Source organism: Lytechinus pictus, unplaced genomic scaffold, assembly GCF_037042905.1.
Source record: "Lytechinus pictus isolate F3 Inbred unplaced genomic scaffold, Lp3.0 scaffold_19, whole genome shotgun sequence".
Taxonomy (NCBI): Eukaryota; Metazoa; Echinodermata; class Echinoidea; order Temnopleuroida; family Toxopneustidae; genus Lytechinus; species Lytechinus pictus.
This window is the reverse complement of record NW_026974140.1, coordinates 13,615,176-13,623,105: the sequence shown is the minus strand read 5'-3', so window position 1 is coordinate 13,623,105 and position 7,930 is coordinate 13,615,176. Positions and strand designations below refer to the sequence as shown.

At 46.1% G+C, this 7,930-nt stretch overlaps 1 protein-coding gene across 2 annotated transcripts in view; it reads left to right on the top strand.

The window, feature by feature from the left end:
* The first annotated feature begins 1,333 nt into the window (after positions 1-1,333).
* LOC129260856 (calnexin-like) overlaps positions 1,334-7,930 on the top strand; it is a 34,644-nt gene continuing 28,047 nt past the window's right edge. The window contains exon 1 of one of the 2 annotated variants that reach the window (XM_064114410.1): positions 1,334-1,393. The gene's annotated coding sequence lies outside the window, so the exon portion shown is untranslated. The remainder of the gene's footprint in view (positions 1,394-7,930) is intronic. The other variant, XM_064114411.1, reaches the window with a different exon arrangement.

Here is a 7,930-nt window from a genome sequence, read left to right as displayed (position 1 = left end):
TTGAAAATTGTTAACCATATTTTTACTGTATTTAGTATTTATATTTATTTATATATATATATATTTGATTTGTAACTTAATATGTGTGGATTTTGATCAATAAATTTTGAAACTTGAAACTTGTCGAATTTTCCTCGGGAAAATGTACCCCCTTTTTGGAAAATCCTGGCCTCCACTGATTGATTGCATGGTGGAATAATTTCCAAGCTACTTAAATGACTTATTTCCTCGAACTTTGTCAGAAAGCAATTATGGCTCAAATAATCACTATATGTGATGAAGTACAAGTTCCCTTCTTGCATAAAATATAGCTCATAGGAATCAGGGTCGTCCTGATTTCTGGAATTTTTTTTTAATCTTCCCGCTTTTTTTTGGATGTCCAATATAGATCATCTACTAAATTATATACCCATATTATGCAAATTTACTGGCTAAATGATTGCAGGTATTATCAATGGACACATGGCCTTGGATCGAGGCTTGGATCCATGCTTGGATGCACGTATTGACCCGGGGGGGGATATATATTCACGAAATAAGGCATACGGAGATGTGCCACTGGAATGTGTCGCTTTTTGGAAAGAAGTCCCTAACATGGGGTATGGTTTTATGCTGGAAAATCCCTAAACATGGCCCCAATTTTTAGATACTGGCCTTGAACATGGGTCCATATTACTCCAAAGTCTAAGGTGCACGAAATGGGTGATAACCTTTTTTTTGTTGTTGCTTGCTTGTCAAATTTTCCAGGGAAAATCGTGCCCCCCCCCCCTTTGAAAATCTTGGATCCGCCTCTGTAATAAATCCGTAATATAAATGGGTACCTTTTTAGCCAAAATGACCCGTAAATATCATGGGTATGGGTTTTGAGCCTTCAGTCGCACACCCCCGTCCAAACCAAATGTAAGTACCCCCCCCCCCTCGGGAGTATTGACTGCCAAGTTAAGTGATGCCATAGAGGTGGATTAATCCACCACTATGATGAGTGATGCCCATCTCATTGGTCTAAGGCCCCGGTCTAAGGCTAGGTTTAGATTTTTGTGCCCCTCCCCCACCCATTTCTTCTTTTTTTTTTAATGTACAATTATGCCAGATAAAAAGTAGCAGCGCATTTAAAATATATAGATTAAACGTCTGCCAGTTTCAAATATCAAAATTATACTTTTAAAACTATAAAACAGAATTTAACCCATTTAAAATTGCCATCAGTAGTCCAAGTAACATATTGGCAACGCAAATGAACCATCGGAATATTGTCTCTCATTTCTACACATTGGAATTAACGCACACAAAATTTGACCAGTCAGCGTGCTCCACGCGATAATTTTATGCGATGTTTTTTGCATGTGACGATACGATACGGCGTTCATTACCGATTACCGGCGCCGGCGTGAAGGTGAGAACACACCCCTTTTAATATGAATTTGTGTATGAGTGTAGCTGAAAATGGCATTGAAAACATCATCATTTGTATATACCTGTACATAAACCAATTTTGTAGATTCTATTCTAGGAATCGTGCGTTTTAATCAAATCTTAAGTCGAGTGTAGTCGATCATCTTTTTGTGTGTAGTCCCATGTGTAAGAAATGGATGTGGAATTTAATTTGTTTGTCAGTTTGTGCTTGTCATGACGTGATCATGCCAGACAGACTTGGTCTTGAGAAATCGAAGTTGCCATGTTGATGAATGAAATCTTGCTGTATGTTGGTTGGCATAATCGTGATATAGTCCCCAAATCCAAAAGTGGGGATTATTAGAATCACACCTACCACCAGAACGCATGAAAATCACTTCCCTTCTCCAGAACACAGTCCCCAACTCTCGGACAGCTCTGTAAAACTAAGACTGTAGCAAAATGATATTACACACACAAATGAAACACACACTGTAGTGTATATAAACACTTGGGTTCTCTCCCTATTAATTTATTATATACTCGTGATACAGTCCCCACTCAACGGGGAATCAAGCTTGATTTTCACGGCGGTGGGGACAGTTTCAAGTATATGTAGCGGTCGCGCCCCCAGCTTGACCACTAGGTTGATACCTGAAGCTAGAATATAAGGAATAAGTCACTAACCAGTATTTTCCTGGAGTGATGTCCTAGTTCCTGTCTATTCCGTGTGAGTTCAGCTTCAAATACAATGATCCAAGGGATCCAACGTCCTCCAGCGTCTAAAAGGGGTCCAGCGCCATCTCCCGGTGGAAGACCTATATGGGGGGTGGGGTGACTTACTACAACAGTCCCCCCCGTTCTATAAAACTCGGTCCCTCGAGTTTCCAACCCAAATGGACGCTATCCAAACCAGACACCAGGCAGAGGGAGGAAAAAATTCTCCACTCCCTAGGCACCCCAACCAGGAGACCTTATCTCCCGGCTGGGCATGAGTAAATACAAGCCCATTTAAAAATTCCCTTTGGTCTTTTATGTACACAATGCTCCTTAAAATTTGGCAAAAAGTACTTATGCAGCATTGTTCTGTCCCAAGTCTGCATTCCCAAAATTAATTATAATTTGCTACCCGTAATCAGCCATAAACATATTCCGTTCTTTTATAAATAAAAACTCCAAAACTATCCAAAACACTTGGCACAACTGTGCTAAAAACTTGTTCAACACTTTAAACTTTAAAAACCCGTAACATGAAAACGGTAAAAACCCGTAATAACACCTAAAAACCTAGAGTTTTGAGGTTCTTTAAAAAACCCATACAAAACATATAGAACAATGGTATATATATATAAAAATATAAAACCCATACAAAAACCCATATCCCAGGAGGGTCCCCCCTTCCCAGAAAGCTCCACTTTCCCATAGCAGTGGGCTGCCGCTGGCCCTCCCCTGTCGAGGCACCATCTTACCCGGGCTGTGCAACACATAGCATTCCCGTTCGGTTGAGAGACTGGAGCACCAGTACCCAACCTAGGTCCCCCAGGTGCAGGAAGGGGGCGTCAGCGCTGCCATTATGCGAAAAGGGCCATTTAAAACACTCCCCTCCAAAGCGGACCATGAAGCATTTCCTACATGGCCTAAATATACAAAAAAGATAGACGAAAACAACGAACACAACAGACACAAAGAGGAGGCGACTCGGCTGGTCCCTCCCGTACAGAAAAACATATAGGGTCCTAAACGCGCTAAGCTAACCCAAAAATGCAAAGGGAATCGAAATCCCTTCGTGACAAATGGAGGACAGATCTCCTCCAGTCCCTTTTTTCCTCACTACACCCCATAGAGTGCCAGATGGTTAATCCTAGCTCGCTCCATGAGGGTGAGAAACCTTATCCGCCAGGCTGAGGTGACAAGCTCTCCCACCTCGCTAGTGAACCCAGGGTAGGATCCTTCTCCTGTTCCACCCGTAACGGGTCGATGGGCAGCTGCCCATCGGTAACGCCCACTGGCCTCACCCTGACCGACTTGTACTGGACTGGCTCCACCTACAAGCTGAACCATTAGCCCCAATAGTACGGCTGCTTGCCTGTAATTCGGTAGAGGAACCGCGATCCAGGTGAACCCATTTTTCAACAGGGAGCGATCCCGTCTCCCTTCCCTTCAATTTTTCAGTTTCCCCCAACACCTCAGAGCAGGTTACCTTAAGGTGCCTATCAGATGGGTTCTGTTTTCCCAGCCCTGTAAACCGAACCGGGAACTAGGAGCAGTAAGCCATCCTAAGGGTTAAACATGAAATCCTCTAAACGTTGGTCTATAATGCCGGTGATCCGCTTGACTGCATTCGGAGGAACAATTACCCGCTTGTGCAAATGAACCCGGGCAATCTGCCGCCCAGGGTCATCACTATACCAAAGTGGAATCCTCTGACCTCCCAACTGCATATGCGGATCTAGGAGGTGAATCGCAGCCTTGCGCTTGCTGAGGAAATCTAATCCCAGGAGCATATGATCAGCTATAGGGGCTACATATACTTCCTCCGAGAATGTCTGGTTCCCAAGCTCTATGGAAAGGGGACCGACAATTGTCCCTCTCATCTTCATATCCCGTCCCGCTGCATGTAGGATCACTCCTCTCAGTTTAGGGGGCTGGGGGTCCAGTGACTGCAGGAGCCTATCCGAGATGATGGACACCTCGGCTGCGGTATCGACAACTGCGCTTACTGGCTGCCCCCCTATAACAACTGAGACCTTGAGAGTAGAGCGCGACTCCAACCTACATACCACTACCTCTTCAATCTCGCTTGCACACCCAAGCCCTGGGAGAGCATCTGGAACTGATTCCAGAATGGCTTCACCCAGGTCTGATATTCGGGTGTTCGAGGGACCAACTGGATCCCCCGCCGCAGCCTCTACATAAGTAGCTATTCCGGTTACATTATTCCCTGGGACTATCAGGCGCTCCGACACGCCCTCTGTTATTCCTTCAGATGAGCCTACGGATGGCCCCTCTGAGCTGCTTGCTAGCTTGGAACCCTCTATTTGGCCTCTGGCGGTGGGGGCCGGTGGCTGGCCAGCTCCTCCGACCCGCTGGAGTTTTCCTCCTCCTGGTCCCCTACAAAGGAAACTTGTACCTTGGCCCTGTTTTCCTGGACCGAAGGACAATTGTTCCTGTAGTGGCCAATCCCGCCGCACTCATAGCACCGGTCCCGACCGGGTGACCTCCCGCGTTCACGCGCTGGTTGGGGCCTAGTCTGGATAGCCTCCAGGACCTTCTTGAGGTCCCGTTCCAAACCACCCAGACGCTGCAGATCCCGCTCGATGTGGCCCAAGCGTTCATCGGTCTTGCGTTCTAGGTTCACCAACCTTTGCTCAAGGGCTGCATTGTTCCCTTGGGGTAGTTCCACCTTACGGACCTCCCCTTCATTAGCCTTAGACACTGCCTTGGGACGCCCGTACATTGCGCGGTGCACGTGTTGGTGCCACTCAATATACTTAAGCGCCTCATTAACAGTAGATGGATTACGCGTAAGCGCATGGCACCCCGCCTCTCGGTTGAGGGCGCCCTGGCACAAGCGAAGGACCGCCTGTCTATGCGGGTAGGACCCATTGACCCCTGGAAAAGCACGCGCTGCTAGCTGGAGCACCCGGTCTGCCCAGTCTGGCAGGGATTCAGTGGGTCCCTGCTTGGCTGCCACAAACTCCAGCTGAGCAGATTCAGAGAGCCCTTCCTCCCCGAACCTGTGCTGCAGCCGGGCCACTAGACCTGCATATGGCATATTTGGCTCTTGGTCCAAGACCATTAGCAAATAATCTTCAGCCTTCCCTTTCAGGCCCCAGTATAGCTGGCTTACGCGCTCCATTGCAGTCCAATTATGGTGATCAGCAAAGGCGGAGAACTTTCTGAAGAAAGCCCTCCAGTTACCCTTGCCGTTGAAAGTGAGGGACTTTGGCAGCGTGTAATATGGTAATCCACCACCAGTCCCCCTTCCTGAGGAACCACTAGAATTCGCAGGTGACGCAGCCGGGCTACTAAGCGGCGAAGATGAACTGTACTGGGCTGGGCGTGTCATACCCGCCCGCACATTCCTTGCGCTGTAATCTGGGGTAGGGGGTGGGGCTGAGGAGCCCCTCCCGTCTCCTACCCTGTTCCTTATACCTGCCCCTTGCCTCCCCCCTTGGGAGGGATGCCTAGCGGGGAGGTCATCACCTCCGGACCATTCGCTTGAATCACCACTTACCTGCATGCCTCTATTCGCATAGGCCCCATTAGCCTCTTCGCCTATTAGGTGCCTGGGTCTGACCCTCGGCTCTACACCAACTCTCATACTTGCCTCTCGGGTGCTTGGGGGCTCGGGCCCCCGCTCCTCCCGGAAGTGAGATGAGCTGGTGCCCCAGGACCCACTAGACTGGTTACTTTGACTTGACCTAGGGGGCTGATGTTGGTCATAGGAGTAAACACCCCCGGAACCTGCCACCCCATTTTGGTCAGACTCGCTATGCGGGGTGCTCTCAGTGAGGCGTCCCCTAGGGGTAATAAAAATACTGCCCTCTACCTCTTGGGTGCCCTTCGAAAAATCTACTCTTCGTGCTAGCTCCCTATTGCTGCATAGCGCTGGGCTGCTCTCAAATAGCTCAGGGGTTATCTCCCCCTGATCCATTCGAATCCCTTGAATTATCCCAGCTAGGGCTGAACTTAGCCCTAGCGACCTAAACTCCTCAAAGGAGCACACATTGATGGGGATTATCTCCTCCCCGTCCATGTTATCCTTACCCTATTTGGTGTTAGCCAGCAAGGTTACAGTTAGGCCCACTAATAAACCCAACCAAAAACCTGTTAAAATTATCCAAAAGTAATCCAAAAAACGAGGTCTAAATGCAAAGCCAATTTATTTATTAAATTCTTTCTAGTATTTTCTTTTAGCAATTAAAATTGCAAAAACCTGTAAAAAAGTCCAAAAGTATACCCTAATCAGTTTATGGTTAGGCCCAGTGATAAGCCCAACCAAAAAACCTACTAGAGTTATTCAAAAACTATCCCAATAAATTAGGTCCAAATGCAGACCCAATTTATTTTATAACAATTCTTTTATTTTTAGCAACTAAAATTATAAAACCGGTAAAAGTCCAAAAATATACCTTTAACAGTTAATGGTTAGGCACAGTAATTAGCCCGACCAAAAAACCTGCTAAAGTTATCCAAAAAAGCTATCCCAAAAAATTAGGTCCAAATGCAAACCCAATTTATGGTATAAAATTCGTTTTATTTTCTTTTTAGCAACTAACAACCGGTAAAGAGTCCAAAATTATACCTTTAACAGTCAATGGTTAGGCACAGCGATAAGCCCGACCAAAAACCTGCTAAAGTTATCCAAAAAAACTATCCCAAAAAATTAGGTCCAAATGCGAACCCAATTTATGGTATAAAAGTCTAGCTTTTATTATTAATTAGATTAGTTTAGTCCGGTTGTTGTTAATAGTTTGCGCTAGCACTGCCAAAAAGAATGATTTTAGTTCTAAAAATATTTATATTAACCTCTAAGCCTAACTTGTCTTTTATTAATTTACCTAAGCTATTATTTTATTAATCCTCGAAGCTGGTTCTGTCCTCAATCACGCTAGTGACTAGTGCCCGCTCACACCACAGACAAATTACATGTACTTATTCACATACACAGTCACCCCACACTCTCTCCAAAAAAAAATTCTTTCTTTTATTTATTTGGCAACGGACTCCCTGCTACAACGAGTGGGTGGGTCCACACGCAACACAACGCTACACACAGGCACCAAAACCAACCTACTAGGTATGCAATACACAACCAATGGCCGTGGACAGTTGAACTGGATCTAACGTCAAACCCGAAAATGATCGGGCGGTCTAACTGGTTGTGTCTAGATAATTACCGTAAATTCTACCCAGCTTCGAGTACAAAACGTTCCCCTAAAATTTGGACAAAACACCCTAAAACACCACACAAAATTCAAAATATCCGAAATAGGCAGGCGAGAGAGGATTGGGATAATGCCCTACCTTTGTTGGTCAGTCTGGCTTCCCGTCCTACTCGCCCAAATAATCGCCTTTGTTTACTCGTACGTAAGATGGATTGGTCCGGACTGACGTCAGTTCGGATCTCAAACTAGACCCAAACGTTGAGCCGACGATGTAAAACAAGATGGCGCCGGTCGGTGGCAGAGACAACCAATAATATCTCTCCGCCAATAGATCGCCGTGAAATCTTGGATCGGGCCGCGCGCTTTTACCTAGCCGGAACACACACACTCTTACGCACCTCTCACCCCAACAAAAATAGTTCACTCACAAATCACTCGCAAAACGACACAAAAAATCATCCAAACACCCACAATCACAAGCCAATCACACAATCACATCAACGTGAAACACAGTCCACAACTAAAAACGGATATTAAAGCACAAAACTAAAACAAACTCACAACACAACAACACGTGTGTTCTCCCCCCTTTTCTGGAAATTTCCGTCACGGGACCGGAACTACCATCAGTCCCCGCGACGAAAACC